This window comes from Heliangelus exortis, chromosome 16 (genome assembly GCF_036169615.1).
Source record: "Heliangelus exortis chromosome 16, bHelExo1.hap1, whole genome shotgun sequence".
NCBI lineage: Eukaryota > Metazoa > Chordata > Aves > Apodiformes > Trochilidae > Heliangelus > Heliangelus exortis.
This window is the reverse complement of record NC_092437.1, coordinates 9,831,812-9,857,154: the sequence shown is the minus strand read 5'-3', so window position 1 is coordinate 9,857,154 and position 25,343 is coordinate 9,831,812. Positions and strand designations below refer to the sequence as shown.

At 37.7% G+C, this 25,343-nt stretch overlaps 1 protein-coding gene across 3 annotated transcripts in view; it reads right to left on the bottom strand.

Moving 5' to 3' along the window:
* SULF2 (sulfatase 2) overlaps positions 1–24,194 on the bottom strand; it is a 115,570-nt gene extending 91,376 nt beyond the window's left edge. For 2 of the 3 annotated variants that reach the window (XR_011729070.1, XR_011729075.1), the window contains exon 1: positions 24,063–24,194. The gene's annotated coding sequence lies outside the window, so the exon portion shown is untranslated. Of the gene's footprint in view, positions 1–23,507; positions 23,753–24,062 lie in introns of those variants that run through there. The other variant, XR_011729071.1, reaches the window with a different exon arrangement.
* Between the last annotated feature and the right edge of the window lie 1,149 nt (positions 24,195–25,343).

Sequence of the window (25,343 nt, the reverse complement as noted above, 5' to 3'; positions counted from 1 at the left end):
TATAAAGAAGTTCACAGCCACTACAACTAGCAGCTGCTGGTGCTGTAAATAATTTCCATTTAATTAGAGAGTGTTTGCAGTGTTTCTCATTATCTGTAAACTTAAGTACAATCAAGCACAAATGCTGTACAATTACTTCCTCGGTCTATAGTGTAACAAGTCAAGCTGTGCAAAAATATTCACAGTGAAACTTAGAAGTTTTGAAATGTAAAGTTTGCTCATCTTTGTTTCACTTCTTGAAGCAGATAACTTCTTAAAATAGTAGAGAAAGAGTTGAAATTTTATGACCATGACAGGGTTCGTTAAAAAAAAATAGTAACCAAATATAAAACATGCACACAAATCCAACCTTCCCCACACTTCACTCATTCAGATGACACTAAATCCAAAATAATCAATATTTTAAGCAATTTTTCAGTCATGCCCTAAACAAAAGCACACTATGAAAATTTCTGTGCCACAAGTCCTCTGTACAAGGGGTAAACCCACGTATAATGGCAACAACAGAGGCCATAAGGTTGGCAGTAGCCAACCTTAAATATTCAAGAAGCCCAAATTCCCTAATCTTAATTACCAGCAGCATTTCAATTTGAGACAGAAAACCATACTGAGCAGTTCACCTAGTCAACTCTTAAAAACAAAGCTTCCTCTCCCCTGCTGTGAGGGCTATCAATCACCAAACACGTCCAGACATGAAAACAGGGTGGTAAAATCTTCAGACTCGCAATGGCACAATCTCCAGAGAGTTACTTCCACCCACTGGTGGTAATTCCTCTCTACCTCCTTACATGCAGTTACCCTGCATCATGTTCTTTTACAGGAAAATTTGCAGAAATGTAGTTGGTCTTTGCTTAGCTTAAAACTCTAATTACAAAACAACAGGGCAAAGAGGGGAAAGAGAGGGCAAAGAACAACAAGAGAAAACTAAATTTTTCAGTGTTCCAAAAGCAATGGAGAAGGGAGTGACAAAGACAAAAGAGGCATCTCAGAAGGCAAGAGAAAAATCCAGCAGCATAGAAGAGAGGGAATATGATCAGCCTGCCTAAACAGCAACCTCAGAGGTAGTTAGTAAAAAAGCAGCACAGATGTTTGCTTCCTGCTCCAATAAAGGGTAAATTAACTGATCTTTAAATAAGATATGCTTTAAAGATTCCAGCCTGGCCAAGAGTTCAACTATAGTTTTAATTATACTAATCTGTCACCTGAATTTATTGTGAAGACCAGCATTTAGGACCAATTTACTGCAACAATTTTAGTCATAAGTCATTCTTGTAACATTATTCCATGAGTTAAACATCTACACAGCAACACTAACTCTCAGAGTGGGGTATGTAAGAAGAAAAGCATCTTGTGCAAATACAGGAGATGAGAGAAGAGAAAGATGGACTGTATTTCTATTACATTATGCTGATACTTACCACCAGACTATCACAGCCTTGGTTACAGATGTGGATCATGGGTCTTAAGCTAAAATACTAAAATACCAGAAAAATACTTGACAGTTTTCCAACTGTCTGGAAAATACTTCCTTTCCATTATTTGAAAAAAAAGTTACCTGGAAACCAAAAATGAAATTATTTTTTGCATACACAAAGGAAACTTAGAGCTGTATTCCTCAGGCAAAACTACTCATCAGCAAATAAACTTCAAACATGTCTAGAAATCTCCTCATGGAATATATGTGTGAATTTTAAGTGCCAGAGAGACGAGGCAATTAACATAGTACAAGAGGTTTCTTGCACTCACAAGGTCAGCAATTGATTTTCTACATAGGAACAGCAAGACAAGTAATGAAGATTTCCAGTATCAGCAGCTGTAAAATATTACTGTGAACAAATTGGTGATTCACCAGTGTGCACAATTTTGCTTTTATTTCAACTAAACTAAAGCAACCCAGCCATTAAAATCACACTTCAGGAAAACACGGCAAACATCCTAATTTGAGGTTTCATCCAAAGAGACATCATAACAACTTTGCTATATTCACCCTTCTAAGGTATTGGTTTATTCAGAACATAAACCCTGCACCCCTTAAGTTACCAAAAGCATTCTTCTATACAACACATTCAAGAAGGACTTCCATGCAACTATTAACTAGCACTAATTAAATACTGATAGAACTAATTTCTTTGGATGAAGCACCAGGCAAAAATGAGAAGACCATCACCAAATAAACTACACCATTTTGCAAAATTACTCTACTCAATGAACAGTTTTGCAGGCTGCAGCTCTCCACATGCCAACATACCATTTCTTTAAGTCAAGAAGTCTGCACCCAACACATTTCATATTCCATACATCTTTTTTTCATATTAGGATAACCTCCAGATCTGGCACATAGGTAGACTTTTCAACCTCTACTGTTCTAATAGAGGGAGTTATTTCTGATTATGCTACTCATACTGTTGCATGCATAAATCTGAGGAAAGCAAAAACAGGCCCCTCTATGGTACAGCAGCATCAGTGGACAACTCTGTCTGTATACACAGACACTGCCATTTTAACAAATTATCAGTTTAATTTTCTGAAGTGTTGAAGTCTCAAACCCACAGACAGGGGAAGATAAATAATCAGCACAACAGAAAACCCTGGATTAAAAAATATACATATATTCAAAGAAGCAACCATGATTCATATTAGTCACCTGCTGTGGCTTAGCTTTTAAGTCTAACTCAAGTCATCATAAGAATGTTACTCATATGGAGAGAAGGTTTCATTTTAAAAAAAAAAAATTAGTACTAAGCAAGTTTTACAAGTTACCATTCAGCCAATATTATTAATTTGCAAACCAGAAGCCCCAGCTTAATGTCAGACAAAACACACTGCTTGAACAGAAAACAGGATTAAAAACTGGCTGTTACAAAATCAAGGCATTACAAAAGAAGTTTACTAGGATAAAAATTCCAGCTATTCAGGTGTCTTGAAGTTTGTATCCTAAACTGAGGACTTGTAGTAAAAAGTTACTTAATGTAAATAATTTTTAAACAAAGTTGACTACATATAAATCTCTTAACTGTAGTTACTCTCTATTACAGCAGACATGAAACGTCATCCTATTTTTTTTCCTGAAAATGAGGTGCAACTACAGACAGCAACCACAGTTATTTAACTACTTTCCACTAAAAAGTGACACCTTATAGTAAAGTATATTATGCATTTGTTAGGAAGCGTCAAGATCACTTTCAGAAGGAGTATTGAAAGCTTTTGCCATGAAAAATGGACATATTTTCAGAAACATATTGCATTATTTTATAGAAGATTGGAAGTTCTTCTTTAAGCTCCTGCCTAATGCAAATCTTTCAATATTTTACAAAAAATACTGGAACCAAGCCATAGTAACCTCTTCACGGATCCTATTTCACGGCTCATTCAAAGGGAAGATTAGAAGGACTTTTTCCATTTCATGTATCAAATGGTTTAATTCACAAGGGATTCATGTCAATGTAAGTATCAAAAAAATAGCATGCTTCCCATATAAATCGTATTTTTCATCCTGATTAAGCCATGTTGCTTAACTGCACATTCAGCCACTGTTTCAAAGCATAAACACTAAAAGTAGGGAAATAGCCTTGATCTTTAAACTCAACTCTGCTTTTGTAATAAAATAAGAAATACATATTAATTCATTTTATTACGTTTTTCATAAAAATGTGTCCATAGAAAAAAAGGAAAAACTCAGAAATATATAAATGTACTAAAAACTTCTATCTTCCCCGAAATAATTTGCAGTTCCATTCTTTCAGTGAGGACTGACACTAATATTTACCACCACTTCTGCAGAAAGAAACACCAAAAATTTTAATAAAGTCTAACAGAACTTTCAAGGGGCCTTATCAAGATCATAACCTGAACCAACACAACTGAAACCCATACGTAACTAATGTAATGTTCCTCAGCAGTCAAAAGAAGATGGACATTTTACATACAAATCCTAGTTCCCATACAACTTGTACTCTTGGTTTTATTATGCATACTTACTGTTTTTATAGTCAATGTGGTAAACTATATCCACCAATTTTCTTGAACTATTGCAAATATAAAATACATTGATTAGCCCATAAATTCTATTTACAATTTTTGTCCAGCAACAATGCATTTTAGTATTCACACAGCTGTTACTATGTTAAATCATTGCAGGAGACAAACAAGGTATTTCATTAGATCTGGACAGTCTGCTGCTGAATTATCCCAAAAGAAAAGCAAACAGCAAACCCGTGCTTCCTAAGACTAACCATTCCCTTGTCAGCAAAGGTGACAGATTTGGTAGCATGAGGTGCACTTTATTCTTCTGTAGTGCTGGTTCTAACAGAGCATGACAACTTACTAGTTCTGTCAGCCAGTTGTTTGGGGTTTTTTTCTGCTCAACAGCAAAAGTGCCATAGGAGGAGCAGAGAAGCAAACTGAGGTGTCTACTTGGTTGATAAAATGTGCTATGTCTGACTGGGTTGATGTGTTTAGACGGTAATGCAGTAATGTGCTACCTTCAGAATGCAGTCACTACGAGTACGCTCATGCATTGCTAAACACAACTAATGAGCCCTGAATCTGAGCAGGGCTAATTAATACAACTGCAAACTTTTCAAAGCTGATGGCTGTGTGCTTCCAATTTCCTCTACAGAGGAAAGAGAAAGAGGATGGTTGAGCCGAGACTTACGAAAAGTTGCTGAGAACTGTGGCTGAAGTCAATGTCCTTGCAGTGAGGAAAAGTCTGTATGAGAATAATCTAATTCCAAAGCACCTGCCAAAGCAACAGCAGACAAAAACCAAATACTTTTGACTTGTATCTTTGTTTCACTTCATCACTCACAAAGTGCAGCTATAATCTTTTTAATTCAGAAGGTGCACTAGGAAAATTACTAATTCTTGAAGTAATACAGTGCTATTTGACAGTAATGATGAAAAACTTCTATAAAGAAGTCTCTTACTGAGTAACCTGCTCATATTGCATGCAGTAAGTTCTATTTTGGTACTTCTCAGTTCTTCAGTACTGGATTCTGAAACACTGCAAGGGAATTGTTCTCATGTGTTAGTAATAAAGCTCACTAAAACAAAACTTCACTTCATGTTAGGGTGTACTAAGAGTTGTCCAAGTAAGAACCTAATTTTTAGCAGTGATGCTGACAAAAAGCACTACAGTACTACAAACAGTACAGACAAACAGTACTACTTGAAAACAATCTGCACTCACTCTCATATCATGTTTTCTTTTTAAACATTAAAAAAAGTCACAATTTCATTTAAAAAAATTACAAACTATTACATAGGTCACAGTATTTAAAGCACAAAAAGTCTGATAAACTGATTTTCCATTGTCTTTCCCTATGTGACCTACACCTTTAAAGTTCTTGGATCTTGATCATGAGGAATCAGCTCATGATCAGCATTTGTTTACATGGAAGAATATGATGCCCAAGAAAAAAAAGTGTAAAAGTCTTACACATTTACAGATTCATGTAGCATTCTGAGTTTCTGCATACTTTGCAAACAGAGTTAGCACAACGTAAATCATATTGCTGTAACTCTGGATTCCAGATTTATACTCCAGGAGACACTTAAGAGGCAACACACAAAATTCTCCATCAGAAACTAATCAAGTAGAAGAGGTCAGATCTCATCCCCCATAAGATAACATTTTGAAAACAGAGAACAGAAGATAAGTAAGGGGGAAAAAAAGTCCACCTTCTCAGAAATACGATAAACCCAAATACAATTGTTTAGTTACCCAGATTCTCAAAAACTTGAGTTGCATTTTTACAGGGCAATTATAGAACTTTCATCTTCTTCTCTCCTGAGAGATTCTCAAGGCTATCACTAGTCCCTCAGCATCAGAAGAAAAGTTAAGATACCTCAGAGAATCAACACTGACTCAGAGTTAAAATGATACATATGTAGTTGTCCAAATGCACAGCGATGGTATCATTTCAGAGAAATGGCATCATAAACTGGCAAGATTAATATAATGTCCTGCTTCTTACAGATTTGGTGGCTCTACTTGCAAAATATAAAGTTCTCAAAAAATTTCCTTGAATTACTCCAAAAATGGAATATGAGGTAGCTCATTTGTGTGTTGCATCACACAAAAGAAGCACATGAGTTTTGCCATTTTTTCTCAGTTTTTATTACCTTTAGACTCTTCAGCTCAGGGGTCAAAAGGCATATTACTCTTACAGATCTCTGAAATACCATCATTAGCACTGAACCATATTGCATTATCTGAAAGGATAATGGTAAACAGAACAAGGTGGTATGTGTATATTCTTTCTTTCCCCATGACCCATGTTAACTTAAAAACATAACTCATCTCAATTCAGGGATGAGCATATATTTCCAAGCATATCTTTCTACAAGAGATATTACTTCTAAACCTTTCAGTACAGAAGCCTAAGGATATGGACATGGTATTTGAATTACAATCTATTCTAATACTAGATTTCCTATAATCAGGTGAATAAGTGAGAATTTATAAAACAAAGAAAGAGATACAAAGTTCTCATCAGGAAAAACACTGCTCTAAAAAAGGAAAAACAAATATTTTGTGTGGAATTTCAAAATTACTATGAACTATCAAATACATGCTCAAAGCACCCTAAAGAATACGCTAAGTAACATGTACATATCCTTGATTTGGAAGTGTATGTTGAAGAAAATAATTCAGAAGTGAAAAAACTAAGAAGGATAGACATTTTTCCTTTGTGGTGTTTTATTTCCAAGTAAGACTCTGCATCTGAGACATCTCTGATAAAAGCAAATGTTGCACATGATCCATGAGAGCTAAGATTGTACAACACATAGTTTGTCTTATCTACAGAAACGGAAGTTAGTCCAGGATAAGATGAAATAGGAATAGTTTTTCTGGAATAATAACTGTTTTGGAGAAAGGAAACAACATAGCTAAGAAAATAGTACACCATTTAGCGTTTAGAAGCCAAGGAGGTTAATCATTCCAACAAACAAGAACATTTTCTTAATAATAAACCAGAATGAGATACAAAAAATTAATAAAATTTTTGTTTTTTAAGAAAGAAATTAAACAGTTAACAGCTTAAAAAATGCTACACAGTTCATAATAAAACTGAAGCTTCCTCTTATATTTATTCTCCAACAATATTCTTATCAGAGGACAGCAAATATTAACATTAAATTGTTAATGTAATTAATTTCAATTCTAAATTGAACATTGGAGCATAGTGTATAAAATCATATATATATGCTTATTTTATTTATATATATAATAAAACAAAAACACACACACACTTTTTAGCCTTGGAGATTTTCAAGACCAGACCAGAGGAGCTCTGAGTAACCAGTAACCAGTTAGCAGTAACCTTTTAGCTGATCCTGCTTTGACCAAGGGCTTGTCCAGATAATGTCCTGAGATTGTGCCATTCTGCAGTGACTTGTGCCATAGAAATGACACGCTGTCTACTGTCATAAACTGCCACAGCAGATAAATCAGTTAGGAGGTATATACTTCAGTCATATATTATTTAAAATTTTGGGGATTTTTTTAATTTTTTAATTTTAACATCATATACTATCTTACTCTCAATCTGGGAGGAATCTCAAGTCCTCGCTCGTATCTGCTCTTAGTTCTGACAACTCCCTCTGGTTTTTCTTCTGAAGTGAAAAACATGCACATATGTACATTCTCTCACATGTTTTGGAAGAAACATCCTACTCCAATCTCTGCTACCTTCCTTTAACCTCACACACTCATCCCCTCTTCTCTTTTCAGTCTCTAATCAGAAATGCATGGCTGACAGCCACCTTTCTTTCAGTACTGCATCTAGGGATAGCCAGCATGTCAGACCCACAAAATGAACTAATTCCCTTTCCTCTCTGACTACAAACAACTCTTCTCTTGAGCTGACAAATTAGGACCTTTTCTTCACATGGTTACAATCTCTGCAAGCTGCTGACAACCCAGTGAGAGGGCAACTAAATAAATCATTCTAAAGGAAAGAGCTGCTTAAGCTGTAAGTGACCTGAAACAGTTGGTAAATTTTTAAATGCCCACACCCTCCCTTCAAAGCAGTGAAGTAGTCTGTATAAATAAACAGTTTGAGTTATCAGAAAACACAGTTAAGAAGGAAGCACTGGAAATGGGAATCAGCAGGGATAATTAATTTTTTTTTAAGGACTGCAACACTGCCATTAGTTTCCTTGAAGTGTACAGAACATAAGAACAGCCTCAATTAAAACTCATGTTCAAATGCCAACTGTGCTTGTCTTTTAATCATACTTTGCATACTGATTTTGACACAAATGTGTATTATGAAGTATGATATTTTTATTATGAAAAATCCTTTAAGAGAAAATGGTATTTTTTTTTCCCCAAATGAACATTTTTCTGTGGAAATTAACACATCATTAATGTTTTTCTGCAAGTTGTAACAACAATTGCTATTGTTACACCTTAAGCAGACATTTGTCTTCCAAAACAGAAGATCAGTTAGAGGTATTCATCTATATTTACCATTTGCTATTTGTCCTTCATTTATTATTGCAAAATTTCAGTTTAAACTGCAACGTGCTTATATCTTAAGATCTAAAGTACAGCTCCCAAAAGCTTGATGCTGAATTCTTTACCAAGCTGTATTATTCTATGGCTTAGATTTTTTTTGAAGAAAAAAAAAATACTGAATCATGTTATCAGATTTTTGCAAACATTTTGGGAACCACTTGGAATACAGCATTCTCTGCAACAAGCTGTCAGTGAAAGGCAGTTACTTTTAAAACTAATGGTGGCAGTAAGAAACAGCAACAGAGAAGACAGAAAATAAAGGATTCTTGCTTCAAGGATCCTAAAGCCAGGCAGAACATATTTTCAGTTTATCATTTTTATTGTTACTATCAGGGAAATTGCCATTTTATTTAAATAAGAACAGAGGTATAAACTAGGCCTATACAACAGAACCAGTAAGGATACCTATAAAATACAATGCACAAACTCCTTACCACCACCACATTCATTCCAATCATATCTCTTCTATATGAATAACTGAAGAGAAAATCCATTATTCTGATCTTCTTTAATCTCTTACCCTTGCCAACAATTTTCAGCTACATCTCCTTTTTTAGCTACCAGGATGAAATATGTTTGATGGCTAAATTAGCTAAGTACAAAATAAGGTTCCAATAAGAACAGGCTCTCACTGAACCCACTGAAAGCTGATACAGTGCTCATGGAGGAGAACAGGAGCTATTAAGGAAACAGAACATAAGTTCAAGCAAGGACAAAGTGGATAAAATAGTCTGAAGTCTTTGACAAACCCTGGTCTAATAGTTACTATTGACTCAGACAGTCAAAACCACCTTAAGCATCTTCCTTGCAGTTACACAAGACATGACTCAATTTGATTCCCTCAACTAGGAAATAACTACTGTCCAGCCACAACAAACCCACAGTACCCCAGGTTTGCATCCTATACTACATGGCATTTAGTTGAGTTTCCTCCTGCATTTCAGGTTCAGTAATAACTTACAGAAACCGACTCTGTCCTGTGTTGGACTGTTACAAGGGCCACCTCTGCTTACCACAACAATGTGGTAAGATATAAATCAGCTGTCACAGCACAGATCTCCATATAAGCCACACTGTCTCATTTTCTTTGGCATATGCCACTTTTTCAGCTCTAAATCTGAAACTTACTTGTAGGAGCCTTTTTGGTGTTTGTAACCTCACCAGTCACTCCAACTTGCTACACACTACTAGGACCTTAAGTACTGTCTGCTTCTTATGTCCACACCTCCAGCCCAAGTAATAGGAGATGAGACAAATTCAAGCTCAGTAAAAGGCTAAACCACCAATTCAAAAGACAATCAAAGCACAAAGAACATTAAATACAAACATCTGCACACATGTATTTCCTCACTTTGTAACAAGCAAAGCAAGAAGGCAAAACAGAATTTTTCACTGACTGAAGTCAAGGTTAGGTGGGTGCTGGGAAGTAAAAAAATCTTGTTCCCTTACAAAGAATATATTGATATATTATTAGAATATAAGAATGAAATCTATTACTTCTATTCACTAATAACAAGTACAAACTTAGTTTTCCAACAACCAATTTTCTGGCTTTGTGGGCAAGTGTTCTTTCCTACCACTGAGAACCTTACTTTCAAACAAACGGCTTCTATGGCAAAACCCAATTCTGTACGTATAATATTTTTACATAAGTTTTCACAAAGGGATTTACTTATTTTACAACCTTTCCCTGTTGCATATAAAATGCTGTTGGAAAATTAAGTTTTGTTTTCCAAACTAAGATAAAACACATTTTAATAAGCCACTTTAAGTGCTGATCCTGCTCATAACTGCCTCAGTAAATAGAATTTACTCTGTTAAATTAATACATTTTGGGCCTCACTCTCCCAGTGTTTCCTAAATTGTCATGGATGCTACATTTACAAAATATTAACATGTAAAAATTTGCAATATTTACTGCAAAGACATTATATAGTATTGCCTTATGAAAACACAATTCCTAAGAACACCTTAACGCTCAAGGAAGCTGTTATTAAATCAAGATTCATATGGTATAAAGTGTTCATGGTTCCTTTCCTAGAGTGTGAAATTAATGACTGAGGAAAGATTTCACGGGAACTTAATCTGATTGCAGTGCTATTGCAGAGGATTTGCAATTTTGGTCTCTGTGCCAAATCCTATGTATTTGCAAGCTGCTGCAGTTACTCATGCAAAGCAACGGATAATCAGCAGCATCTAAAGCTTTTTTACATTTATATTGAACACGGAGCTCCTTTTTCTCTATCGTTCTGTATCTAATACCTTAGGCATGGCAAGGCTGTATCTGAAGTAAACACTGGGAAAGTACCTAATGCCACAAGTTTAAAAACTTTTCTGATTTCATATTTCAGTCAAATTCTCAATCTCTCAGTTCTACTTGCAGCTGAAATTGGAAAAATATATAAAATTTTAAAAAGGTAGGGTTAAAGCTTGGGTTCAAATGTGCAAGTGAATGATCAGCATTTGCATTTTATTTGTTTACAGGCTTTGTGTACTCATCTAATAACACTTGGCAGTAAACTCAACGAATTCCAAATTTCAGTAATAGATATCAAAACATTGAAACATATGGGCAAATGAGGATAACGAAAGTAACACTGAGAGACTGAAAAGGCTATTCCCTCCACTAAGCACTCAGTTCAGTGCCAGAAGACACGCATACATTCACTGGAGGCTCAGTCAAGCATCCCAATTCAACATAGAGCTAAAAGCAAAGGCTTCCCAGGCCTCACATTTATTTTACATCACAGTATCTCCTTTGCTATGGTGTGCAGAACATCTGTCAACTAAATCTGAATCATAGCATCTTAGAACAAAAGAAGCCCCAGCACTGTGCAGCAAGGGAGCAGTGCACCTCTTGGAGCTACTACGTGTCCATTTAGAAGACCACATTGTTCAGGAGCAGAGGCTTGTCAGTGTAGCTCCTCCATAGCCCATGTGGCTGGATGCATGGCATATTCACACTTCACAGATGATTCAAGACTCATGATTGGAATTAAAAAAAACCAAACAAAACCAAAGAACCATTAGAAAGGTAACCTCTATAAACCAAAGCTATTCAGAAAGATTATTTGCTATGATATTCCTCAGCTATTATATGAAATCTCTCATGATTATTCAAAATATTTAAAATTTTCTCCCCTTTTCTCAAATAGACATGCAAAGAAAGTTGTATTCAATGGACAGCATTTCTGAAATGTCTTTCTGAATGTTTTAACCTTTTACTTCATCAGTCTTATGCTTCTGCACTTTTGTCTTTGAAAGCTGACCATGATCTACTGCATTGCTTTGTAAAGTATTAGGAAACTAAAAGATGGTTGTGGTAGATGAATACATGATGTCAGGTCACCCCTTCCACAAGGGTTCAAAACTGAATTCTAGCTTAGTTTAATAAAAAAAATTAATCTTAACACATATTGCATGAGAACATTATCCACAGCACAGTATAATATACTTGATATTTTCTTACCCAGCCTTGAACTCATTAGACCTTCAACCTGAACAAGTTCTCCTTACACTGGCTCAATAGCACTGACTGCAGATTAACACAAATTAATAGAAACATCCCATCCATCTACACAGGAATAACTTCTCATTGATTTCTTCTTAAATGCAAGAGAAGACAATAAGGATATATCACTGAGTGCAGGATATGAAATATCCAAAAAGCATATGCCCTCTCTCACAAAAGCCTGTGATTTGCTTCCACACAACCACTAACCAAGAGAAGCAATTGCCTTATAAATTTATGAATAAGGGAATTACACATAGTGCAATTCCAATCTTCTCAGTCACAGTTGCTTTTTTCCTTTAGCAGTAGGATACTCAAGAGGTGAAATAGGGAAAGGACCCATGGAGACCACCACCAAGTCTGAAATCCTGTTAAACCATTAACAATACCAAAACTAACAGACCCTGACAGAATAAGCTCATAAACAGAGAAGACTAGAGACTAAGCTGTAGGGCACTGTAGCTCCCTTTGTACATGCAATTCCCTGTACTCTCTGATGACTGACAGGAAAAGTTTTCATTTTCGAGATGCTCCAATCAGTACAGAGGGAAGGATTTCTTATCTTGCAACTTAAAATTCCTTTTGTTAGGCTTAATTTTCAAGAAAAGCAAAACAACACAGAAGATGATATTTTGCTTTGTTTTCTGTCACAAACAAACAAGCTAAAAAACTCAATTAGACAAATACAGGACACTTTTAAATCATTTAGTTTCAGGCACAAGGACACATTTAACAATATAACAAACCACAAATGAGTGTTATTTCTGCAGTCACATAATTCCTCCCAACCCCACTTCACAGTGTCCAGTATAAGATGGGAGACCCTTCCTAGGCAGGCTATTAGAAGAGAAGAGCAAATCAGTTTAACCACCGGGTAGAAGGTATGCCAACTCCTATTTAGATGGCAGTGGTTTCACAGCAAGTGATAGAGGTTGCACAGTTTCCTCAGGAACACTTTTTTCCATGTTTAATGCTTTTCACAAGTAACAAAAAAATGGGGACAGATAAAAAGAGAATGACAGTTTTCCATAACTGGTGGAAGTAGCTGGTCTTTATCAAAGGCTACACACACACAGCACAGACACTCCTTATTTTGTGTGGTCCTCAAATAAGTTGCCTGGTAGAATAGGGCAAGTTCCCAGTAATCTGTTAACAGAAAATTCTCCCCTGCCTCTTAGCACTGCATATCTACAACGCATCACCACTAAGCAGTGACTCTTTGGTCATAAAAAGTCCCCAAATAAAAATAATAAGTGTCTGAATAAGTGTCCTACAGCTCAGCAAAACAGCTCAAGCTTCTCCACACCCCCTCCAAACCCATCTGCTTACATGGCCAGCACAGGACTTGGGACTGCTGAAGAACTGTTTCCATCTGCTCTTTGCAGAACAGCTATGCTGCAGCATAAGGCTGAGCAGTGAGTAAGATGTTTCTACCTGTTCCTGTTGCTGCCACAGGCAAAATGAAAAATAAGGAAGGACTTCATCTCCAAAGGAAATCTGTGGTAAAAACTTCAAGGAACAGACAGAAGAGGCTCTAGAACAGCTGTTTTTCAAGGTCTCAGCCAGCAAGCACTACATGTGTAGGGTTTTTTTGACCATGCATAACTGAATACATCCATGACATGGACAACACAGATTTTTACTGTGAACAGGTGTCTATCATTCCACCTTGCTCTACTGATTGTTTTATCAGTATAACATCATCTCCTGAACAAAAATGCATGCTTCATAGAGGAGCCCCCCAGTTGCCAGAAAATCCTTTGTGCAGAGAAGTGATATTCAGATCTACCCTTATACAAGATTATTTTATTGTTATATTGAGATTTACTTGCATAACATAGCCATGCCATAATAAAATTGCATTAGTTGCAAACTTCCCTACCAATGTCTTTACTGGTTCCAGTTTAATTTAAAGCACGCAGAAGAGAGAAGTCTCCGGGAAGCTGCCAACCATAATGTCCCCTTGCACGTTAAGCAAATAGTTTGTTTCCTCCACAGGAGACAGATCAATACTCAAGAAACAAAAACAAAACCAAGAAAAGCTAAAAGCTTAGTCATGTAAATCAGGGTGGAGGAAAAATGAAAGAAAACGCCTCATTGGCATTCTACATCTTCTGCAGACCCCCATGGCCCATTAGCTAATTTCTATTAAAACACACAGTTCTAGAATAATAAATGCCAGTGGCACATTTCTAAAGGTTTGTGGCAACTGAAGTAAACATGTCCCTGTTCCCAGGACACCAAGAGACAGAAAATTAACCAGAGGTTAACTGGGTCATTAGCTAGAGCACAATATAGGTCACTGCAGATTTAATTTAGTTTGTATTCAACTAAAGAATCAAATACAGCAACCAGTTCTCACAGCAGGAAAACAAGTAACTTATCAGCATGTTAATGTATCTTGGATACCAAAGTACCAAGTCTGTCATTATGATTCACACGACTTGTAACTAAGTTTGCCGATGTGTGTACACTGTATTTTGTTTCATCAAAATAACGCATATAACTGAAATGGTTCTGAATGCAAGAACACAAACATACACAAATACCAAAATATTTTACGTTGTATACAGTCTGCTTTTTGGCCCGACACCCCTTTTATTTTAACACTGTAAAATATTTTAAGTTTTCCCCTACCAAAATTAGGCTTGCAAGGAAGTAATTAAAAATTAGTCTTTAAAATGTTATATAGGTTAAGCAAAAGCCCAAAGCACTAGGTTTTAATGACAGTTTAATCGGGACCTAAGTAATACATACATATTTTGCCTCAATACTGTCTTTTCTGAACAAAAGAAACTCCAACAGGAGACTAGTAGCTCAAACACTGCAATAATCAGCACTATTAAAAAGATTAAACATTTAGGACCCCTTTTTATCCAACAGATTTGCATTATCATAGGAAAGAAGGTTCAGAAACACTATGATTTATCAAGCAAGCTGTAGCTACATCAGGTCTAACCAAGAGACTGCAAGATTGGTCTGTTAGGAGTAGTACTGCATGACTCTTGATAATATATCAAGATATATAATATATATATCTGCATGACTTCTTGAAAGTTTTTTCAATATTTAGTAGATTTTAGCATTTCTTTTCCTGTATCTTTGTTCCCAACAAAAATCATGTTAAATTCAGGGCACATCATTACAGTTCAGTACACCATAACACGCTCTAATGCAGCTTCTCAAAATCTGAACCAGCTTGTACAGCTGGCATTGCTTACAACACACCTAGAGAAACAAAAGGTGCAATTCATGGTGAGTGCATGAGCTTTAACTAATGGCAGGATGTTCTAACAGGTAGAACACTGCTAAAATCAAACAACCATGTATGCCATCTACCTCCCTAAATATTATTTTTCCACCCATGTCCCAGTACACAAGCTTTCACAAGTATACACAGAGCAATCAGATTTTCATCTAAATCATTCATAACAAAACCAAGTGCAATGATTTATTTTTTTCCCCCCCTGCCTTGGTAATATTAAAATAGACTAAGATGCTCATTTTCAGTGACAACATTGAATTCTCAGATTAAAGATTAATAATGTATCACACATGCTGATGAATGCATGATTCATGAGAGACACAAACAGCAAGTTCTATTTAAAGCTAAGTATGTCCCTGAATAGAACATTAAGATGTATACACTGAAAAGCAAAAAGCAAAAGGTACCATTTGCTAGACAAAAAACCCTGCCTATATATGGTTGCAAGATCACATTTTGCACAACAAAGTATCTGCACAGCTAATACATTAACATACCTCTACTCAAAAAAATAAAGCTGTCAAGCAATAGTCTAGTATTAAACAGCAGCTGTAGTTTCAGAGAGGTTTGCAAATGTAGACTGCATTGCAGTTTTGTGGTTATCTTAAAGCCCTACCTGCTAGGAATTAATCAAGATGTAAAAAAACCTGACTCTAGGATTCCCTGAATTCTTTCTTGCACAACTATAGAAAAGGCTCAAAAATACGTAACTAAGCAGCTTGAAGTAAAAAAGCCAAATAACACTGTCTGGTTTTGCACTAATGATTTCAAAAGAAACGTTGCTGTACAGAACTAAACTAAATTCTGTTTTACTGTTCATTCTAGCTTCATGACCACATGAATGCACGTCTCCAACAGGTGTGTCTACAAATTATGTGAAACATAACAGCATTCAGAATAATTCCACTTACCAAATCAGCCTGAAAAAATGGAGTTTCCACACCACATGCCTTAGTGTCATTTTTTGCTATTCGTTTTTCCCACTTCTTCAACAGATGCTGTGATGATGCGAAACATTCAATAATATCTAAAAATCATAGCCAACTGAATTATATTAACTGCTTCAGTTCTTTGCCTACCAAGACTCAAGAAATCCTTACCATACCCCAACCTGAACAAAACAATCTTCACAATCTGCCAAACACATTCACAGGTCCTCGAAGAAGCAAATTTAATCACTGCTTCTTCTGAATACAAAGTGTAGGTGAGACTTAGAACATAGTTTCAAATTAACAAGTCTTCTGTTTTAAAAAAAAACAAAACACACACACACAAAAACACAAGCAACCAACAAAAAAAACAAAACAAAAAAAATACAACTAAGACAGAGAATCTTTAAGATACCTTCTTCACTGGAAATGTTCTATTTCAACCTGCCAGTTCTGACCAACAAAGGATTCCCCCTCTTTTTCAGCTGCTATCCTTTCTTTGTTTTTATAAATTATCTTGTTCCAATCACAGCTACTCAACTATCTTGAAGTGAGTTCCCTGCTCTTCCTATCACCTTACTGATCCATTCAATGAAGGGTTCACAGTTACAAACTGCCACCCAGCAGAAAGCTCCAGGAATCTTTGCCAAAAGCACAATCCAATTAAAAATTGTTAAAATGGTAAAACACGCTCAATTTAGCGAAAAGATACATTTGTAGGCAAAGGAAATCGATCAAGGATAATTAATTGCAACAGTTTAGGCAAGGTACAACTTGCAGAACTTGCTGAGCCAGAAGGACTTCTCAGTAGCATACCTCTGGTTTTGCTCTTCTAACACTTCAGTGCCTATTACTGACTGCAGCCAGAGCTAAAACACTGGCCTTGACAGATCTTTGTGACTGCCTTGCTGTAAGAATGACAACAGTGGGTTAGACCCAAGTGGTGTTCCCCATCTTCAGTGTCCCCAGTACTAATTTTACTTTTGAGATTCCTAAGCAGATATTAAGTAGACCAGCCTTATATTTTCTGCAATTTACACAACAGTAGGATTGCCATAATCTAGTGATCAAATCCTACTTTAAAATATACTTACAAGTTCATATCTGCAGTTAATACTTTCACCTTGGAATGCTATTTAAGGCTCCCACCACAAAGAACAGCTGCATCATCTTCAGATGTTTCCACTTTAAGTGCAATAACTTTTGTATCAGTGGTTTCTACAGAACACATGCTTACAAAGGAAAGCGGATAATAGAAAAAGTTCAACATTTTTTCTTCAGCAAGAGATAATAAAACGGAACAAACTTGGACTATTTCCTTCAGAACACGATGCAACACTGAAGATACATTTAAGCAAGAAAAGTCTGACAGTATTCTTCCTAGGGCTACTGTCAGAGAAAGTGAAGTAACTCTTGCCAAGATTGAGCAGCAGAACAGAAACTGGGATCAAAGGTTCAGAGGAAGTTACTTCCTTAGCTGCTGATCTTTCCCTGTGTCAGCCAAACAGAGGTGAATACAACAACTTGAACACAGTTGCAGTGCCACAGATCATTCTAGGTTATAACCTTTCCAGAGGTAGCCCAAGTTCACTTAAAAATATATTAAGTCAATTAAACAATTAGAACTGGTTTGTACCCAACTGATTAATAGAGGACAACAGTTTTTTCGCCCCCCCTCTCTTTTTAGTTTTATTTCTTTCTTCAAAGATGATGATTCATTTCTTCTGATTGATTCGCCTACTGGAAACATTTCTTCAGTTTGTCAGAAAAGCTGGATTACACAACACAGTTTTCTGGGAAGATGACATATGCTCAAACATTATAATTGACTTGGACATAACAAGCTTAGTTCATGTGGTACAGAATTTATCAAAACTAGGCAGATCATTTTCTCCAAGCATATAAGAAAGGGAATAGCAGAAATCAAGAGTATAGAAACTGGCATATTGTGATTCAATGTTTTTAAGTCCTGATCTGCAAAGTAGTTTAGCTAAAAAATTGGCCTAGACATGAGGGGAAAAAAAAAAAAAAAAAAAAAAAAAAAAGTGTGATCAACAGTCAAATGCAATGAGTCACCAAGACAAATTCACAGAAAAGATTTTTTAAAAATCAAATATCTGGAATGTATTTCAAAAGAGACCAAAAGTCTGAAAGCCATTGAACTTTATCTGTGAAGCTTTAAACTTTTATTTCAGATTTAGGTTTTGTTGGTTTGTTGTTTGTTTTTTTTTTTAATTAAAAGTAACTAGAAATTCACTTAATACTATACCACAACTTCTCTATTCCTTAGGATTTGTTATGTGTACACCATCAGCAAGACACCAGCATCAGCAAGATACTTTAATTTATATGGCTGACAAACACGTCTATAAGGACAATCAGCAGGAAATCAGGAAAATTTGGACCTTACTTTAGATTTATTTTAAATCAATACCACTTTTCAACAGTTTGAAGCCTGACAGATAAAGATCTGAGAATCTTAACTCACTAGACTGAACCCTGACACTGATCTCCCCCTGCTCATTAACTGGACTTTGAAACAGACCAGCATCACCCTTCCAAGATATTTATGCCAAATCTGGAAACAGTATTTGAGGCAGTAGGTGGGGATGTTGCATTAGATCTATGAAATGGAAGATTTTTCTATGCAAGGGACTCCTCTTTTTTTGCCTAAAAGCAAAATAGGAGTAACAGAGAACTAGAAACAGCCAAGCATCTGACCTAGAGGTAATTATTTTAAAGTATTTGAACAATGGAAAAGTCCAGAATCAGGCACCTGTCACTCACGTTCTGTTGCTGGCTCTGAAACCACTATTTTGCTCTGTTTTTTCAATAATCACATAAAATTGTCATTTCCAAACCTAGCTTTCAGAAGAAAGGAAGAAAGATACTGCTGCTGCTTAAAAGTTGAATCTTTCAGCCATTTTACACCTTTTAAAATTTAATAGGACTGTTATTTTTAATTCCTTGTAATATATTCATTCTTGCAAAGATTGGCAAAAATGTTTAAAGCATCTGAAAATTATGATGTTGGTACCAGTAATGTTAGTCAGTACTGTCATGTTAGTACCTAACACTACAAATCATTAAATAGTTAGAGGAAGCACAAGAAAGTCCCAAGGATCATCTGAAACTAGATTAATCCTTTCCCTAAAGCCACAGTAAATGCATTCATCAGTTAACATGTACATTTGTAGTACATGTACTCCTCTGACTGAAAAGTAATTACTATGTGAGCCCCTACTTTAATCTGTTGCATAACAGCAGATTTAAAAAGTGATCTAAAGCTGTTAATAGGAAAGAAATTAAAAATTATCCAGAAGATTATAGGAGGTGTTAATTGATGCTCCAGCACTTTTCTACAGTGCACTGGAGAAAGGACTACTTACTTAAAACCAGGACAAATCACAATTCAGCAGCAGTGCCTGTTAAAAGGAAGAGAAAAAGACATGTGCTAAGTATGCAAAAGTCTCCAGCATTCTTCATGGATGTTAAAAGATAATGAATTCTTCACTGCTTGAAGGGGAACATTTTTGACTTGCCAGAAGACAGATTTCCAAAGAATGATATTAACATGTTCCTGAAATTCTCATTTATCAGGGTCCAAAAACCTTTTACTGTTCATAGGATGCTTGCCTATATTTAATAATCCTTTTACAAAACAAATGTCATAATCTGAATGAGGAAATTAATATTGCTGATGTTGACACCATTAATGTCAAACAGTGAACAGGTACAGAACCTACAAGGCCTTGCATCTCAACTAAGCTCTACTGATTGCACGTCCATTCTCCAGCAGACAACACCAAGATAACCCCTGCAAATAATCCATGTAAGGAAACTCAACAAAAAAAGATGGCTTTGAATCTCTAGTTGAACTAGCAGAGAAGCATGACAAAAAGTAGATTTGATAGATATTTAAAAGCACTAACTGGAACTCACTTACTGACACATAGCTTTTATCAACATGCTAGGACTTGGAACAGTGAGAAACAAATCCAAAGTGAATTATACAAACCACTGCGTTATGGTATTTCTAGATGTACAGTGTCCAAAGATTTATCCAATGCACCAGATGACAGAAGACACTACAGTGTTGTCTTCAGTTGCAGCTATGCCTTTCCACCCTTCTCTATGTACAACTGAGTTAATTAGTCTGTACATATCATCTATGAAAAAAATCTAAAAGCAGAACCACAGATTTTTTCCATAAACCATTCAAGTCTTCTACACACTTTCTCTGACAAAAAAAGGAAGACATAAAGGAGTCAGACTCTTTAGAAAGTCCTTCAAATGTTGCTGGTACAGAAACATTAGGGAAAACAAAACTTGAATGGTAAATTGTTTGGAACAGAATATTACAAAAAAACCGACAAAACATTGTGCAGGTAACATACGTAAAAAAGGGTGGGGGGAAAGGAATTGCAAAGTGAGTAATTTGCAATAGGAGCTAGTAACTTCAGGATAGCCATTTATCAATAACAGGCATTTCTCTTAGCCTAATTAGTAAAAATGATATATATATATATATATATATATGTTATCAAAAACAGATTAAGACTTCTAAACAATATAGACAGCAATACAGCTGTCTTTTTGTTCTTTCCATACCCAAAGGCAAAAGACATATGCTGGTTGCAAGATGACAGGAATGCTGAAAACTGGTGATGAATTTTGCTTACTACGTAGTAGTTAGTGGGGAAAAACAAAAGTAGCAAACACCAAAGACAAAAAACCCACAGAAAAACTCTGCCACCAAGGTAGTGGTGTAATCCCAGCAATAACAGTGTTTCAGAACTTGGCTGATCACACTTGTTCAAACTCTTACCTGACCAAGCTGACTGAATACCTCAATGGCACAGAGGCAATTTTATTGGGTTTCACACTGCTTTGTTCACAAAAGCAGATCCACTATAGCTGGATTTTTATAATACATTGCAACCAAAGTGAAATCTCTTAACTCAAACACATCAACATCACATTAAAGCAACTTGAACAGCTTATTCAGAACACCTTAAACCAAGGTCTCAGCCAAAGGAAGCAAACAGTCCATCAAGTAATCAACCTGGTTTTGTACTAGCTTTCTTTCTTATCAGGTACCTTTCGCTGAGACAGACTTCTATGTGTCCCCATGTATGGGGAGATACAACAGTATCTCTAGAAACACTCATATTCCCAACAAGTGATGCTCAAGGCATGTACCACATGACTGGCACAGTGAGATTTGGAAATCTACAGTATTAAAAGTATTTCAAATCCCAACATAATTAAAGAATAATGTTCCTAACACAGCACAATCTAGAAAACAGCTTGCACCTTAAAAAGCTCTCTATTTGCTTGATACATATATACATAAAACCCCAACTTCCTCAAATACTTGCATCAAGTTCCTATGCTAATTTAGGCAGAAGCAGTAAATCAGAGAAACAAAAAAGCTCTAAATTTTCCAAGTATCTCAATCTTTAAGTTTTACTGTTTTATTCCAAACAATATGCAGTTTTTCCCCAATACAATACTATTTCCTGGATCAAGTTCAGTAATGTAAACTAGATGTTACTAGAATTGTCATAAGTGATTTTAGGATTAGAAGGCTTTATATTCCAGATTACCTAAAAAGGGAAGAAGATGAAACCATGTATTGCAATGTGCATCTAAGCACAACTGGGTTGCAATTACTGGACAAGCCAGATACAGACTTAATAGTACTTTGTCTACTACTCAAATTCAGATGACAGGATCTTGTAATTACAAGTTTTCCTTATTCTCTTTACATATTGCAAATAACATCAGCTTCTGACACACCTGAGAATCCTTAAGATGCATAATTTCCCTTCCCAAACATTACTGGAAAACAGTTCCTAAATACATTGAATCCAGCTGTTAAACTGAGTAGTCATAGACAACAATTCAGTCAGAGATGGCCAGAATTGCAGAACAATTGTTTACAGTACTTCCTACCTCAGGGATCAAGAACTTCTGCCTTTCACAATGACTGCTGCTTGTCCAAGGTCTTCAGATAAGACAGACACTTAAATTCTTTTCTTTTTAGGAACTTGAAAGAAGATATTGCTTATTTCTAAGTGGGATGTGTCTTACTGGACTTGATTTCATCAAGTATTTATGGGTTTTGCTTTTGAGGTATTGATATTTACAGTTGTTTTCCCATCACCACAGTTATTACCTTCATTTTATACTACATACAGATTGGAAACAACTCTGCAGCCTAACAAACGTTTTATTTTGACATGTTCTTCCATCAATCCATTAAACACAGCTAATTAATACTAGTAACTACACATCAAAACTTCTATTTCACCACAAACTGCATAAACTTGCTGAACTGTGACTTACTGTGCTGATTTTTCTGTGGAAAGGGAATTGATGCTAGACAAAGGGTGAAAGAATATCACTGCTATAAAAAGACCAATGCCAAGATGTCAACATGTCATTAGATATATTTCTTAAGGTAAAATTTAGAAAGACAGAACAGGGGGAATTTTTGGTTTTGAATATCACACCTAAAAGTTTAAGGCTCACTACTGCAGGAAATGTTATGAAATGCAAGGAACATCCAAATTCTATGAGCAGCATTGACTCTGAGGAATCATGTTTAATCAAAACAACATCTTTGTACTTCAGTTTTTATTTCAGTTTCACTTCCATGTAATAAGAAACTTGAGAAATTAACATCAAAATACGCAAACTACAAAAGGGTAACTGCATAAACTCATTAAAACTATTTGAAGAGGGGAAAGAAGGAAAGAGAACTGTTAAGCATATAGCTAGCACTAGCACAATTACCTCAGCTGCATCCTTTGGAGAGTTCTTACCTACATAATACTGTAATGCATAAGTTCTTAAAGCATGGCCCACCATGCTTTACAGCTCTCACATGCATTGAGCATAAAAGCTAAGGCACTATAGATTAATTTTGGAATGCAGCTGATACCCAACCAGTTAAGAGACTATTCACAACTATTGTCTGATGGCACAAGACATTTGGCATTAACAGTAAACATCTTATTTATTGCCACGATAAAAGCGAAGGAAAAACATAATACTTTTGACCCAAATTTTCTGACTTTAATCTATGGAATTTAACATTAGTCACAGAAAAACAAGAGCATATATGCATTCATTCACATGTTTGCATGTTGAAGAAAGCAAGATAACATATACACTGGATCTCTGCACGCCTTCACATCCATACATAACGCTTCCAAGGAGAACAAAATAAAACAAAATAACTGAAAAAAAGCAAGCTAATTAGAGACCTACCTACAACTCTACCGTGTCTGTGCCTGGAGCCCTGCAGTGCTATTCAACAGCCCAGGAGTCGGAACCAGAAGTTTTTAGCACAGCGCCTGTTATTTTCCAGCTCAGACACTGCCTCAATGCATGACCTTGGGCAAGTCACTTCCCCGCATCTCAGCTCCCCACCTGACAGTCTCCCCCTCCGCAGAGAATCGAGGACGAAAATCCGGTAATTAATAAGCACCAGCACCGCCGGAGCGGGAATAGAAGTGTGTGTGTAGGGGGGAGGACTAATAGGGGTTTTCCTCACTTACAGGTGATAAAAATCTCCCCGACACTGATTCACACTCCCGCCCAGGGGAGGATCTCCCCTCACACCTTCCCCGTTTCCCTCCTGTACAAGTTAAACCGGAGGAGAAGCCGGCAGCTCCGGCACGCCCGCCTCAGGCGCACACAGCAGTCAGAGGAGCCGAGCCCTCCGGGCCTCCCGCCCCCACAGCCAGAGCCCTCCCGGCGGCCCCAGCCCGGCTGCGCACGGAGGCGGCGTTACTTACAGCACCCGCCAAGCGGAAAACTCACAGGTGGCCCGGAGTTCCAAGGGATCAATGGCCGAGAGGCGACCTCCGCCCCGAGGAGCCACTCGCCTCAGCGCCCGGGCGGGAAGCGAGCGCTCTGAGGTGGGAGCGCTCCCTGCCGCGGGGCCGCGCAGCTCCGGCGGTCGCTGTCGCCCGCCCTGCGCGAGCCGAGTCCCTCCCGCCCTTTCTCCCGCCCGGCTCGCGCCGCCGGCCAATGCAGGCCGCGGCGAGGAGCCGGCTTTAACCATCTGTTGCGAGGCGCCTCCTCCAAGCGCTGTCGCCTCCCTTGCTCGGGGGCTCCCGCCCAAGCACGCCGCCGAGGAGGTAGGGAGCCAGGAGAAAGCTTCAGCCAGCCCACCCACCCAGGAGCTCTTTGCCCTCCGCGCCCTCAGGGGACGCGGCTGTTACGCACCTCCCTTTCTCTGAGGGGCGCCTCACCTCAGGCTCGCGACCCCCTCAGGGCGGGCGCTCTTCACCTCAGGCTCGCGACCCCCTCAGGGCGGGCGCTCTTCACCTCAGGCTCGCGGCCCCCTCAGGGCGGGCGCTCTTCACCTCAGGCTCGCGGCTCCCTCAGGGCGGGCGCTCTTCACCTCAGGCTCGCGGCCCCCTCAGGGCGGGCGCTCTTCACCTCAGGCTCGCGGCTCCCTCAGGGCGGGCGCTCTTCACCTCAGGTTCGCAGCCCCCTCAGGGAGGGAGCTCCTCACCTCAGCGCCTTCCTCTCCACACAGTCTGCCCTCTTCCCCTCGGCACCTCTCAACTCCCTCCCTGCCGGGTGGGCGCCTCCTCCTCCCCCAGGATGAGAGGAAAGGACCACGGCTGAGGTACCCTGAGGAGGCTGCGGCATCTCCTCAGGCAGCCCCTCCCTTAGAAGTGCCAGGTGGGGAAGCGAGGATAAAGGAAATTGGGAGAGGGGGCTGGGGGGCGTTAATCAGTGAAAAAGAAGTGCATGTGGGGTCTAATCCTCCTCAGGTGGTGGGGATAAACTCCTGATCTAATAAAACTTTAGTACTTTCAGCTTAATAACCAGGGTTCTCCACATGGGGTGCCAGGAGGCCGATGGTGGTATTGCACGGAGAAACGTGCCTCATACCGCTTCACTAGGCATAAAGGAGGTCTAAAATCTTCCTGTGTTTAAGAATTCTCCTGCGGAGAAGCTGTTCTAAAAGAGTCAAAACTCTCTTTCACTATTGAGTGATTCCGAGTTTTAACCTTTTGCATTCCTCATTTGAAGGTTTTTCCATGAACATGAGGGCAGCCTATTCACAGGGTCCCTTATTTTGGATGC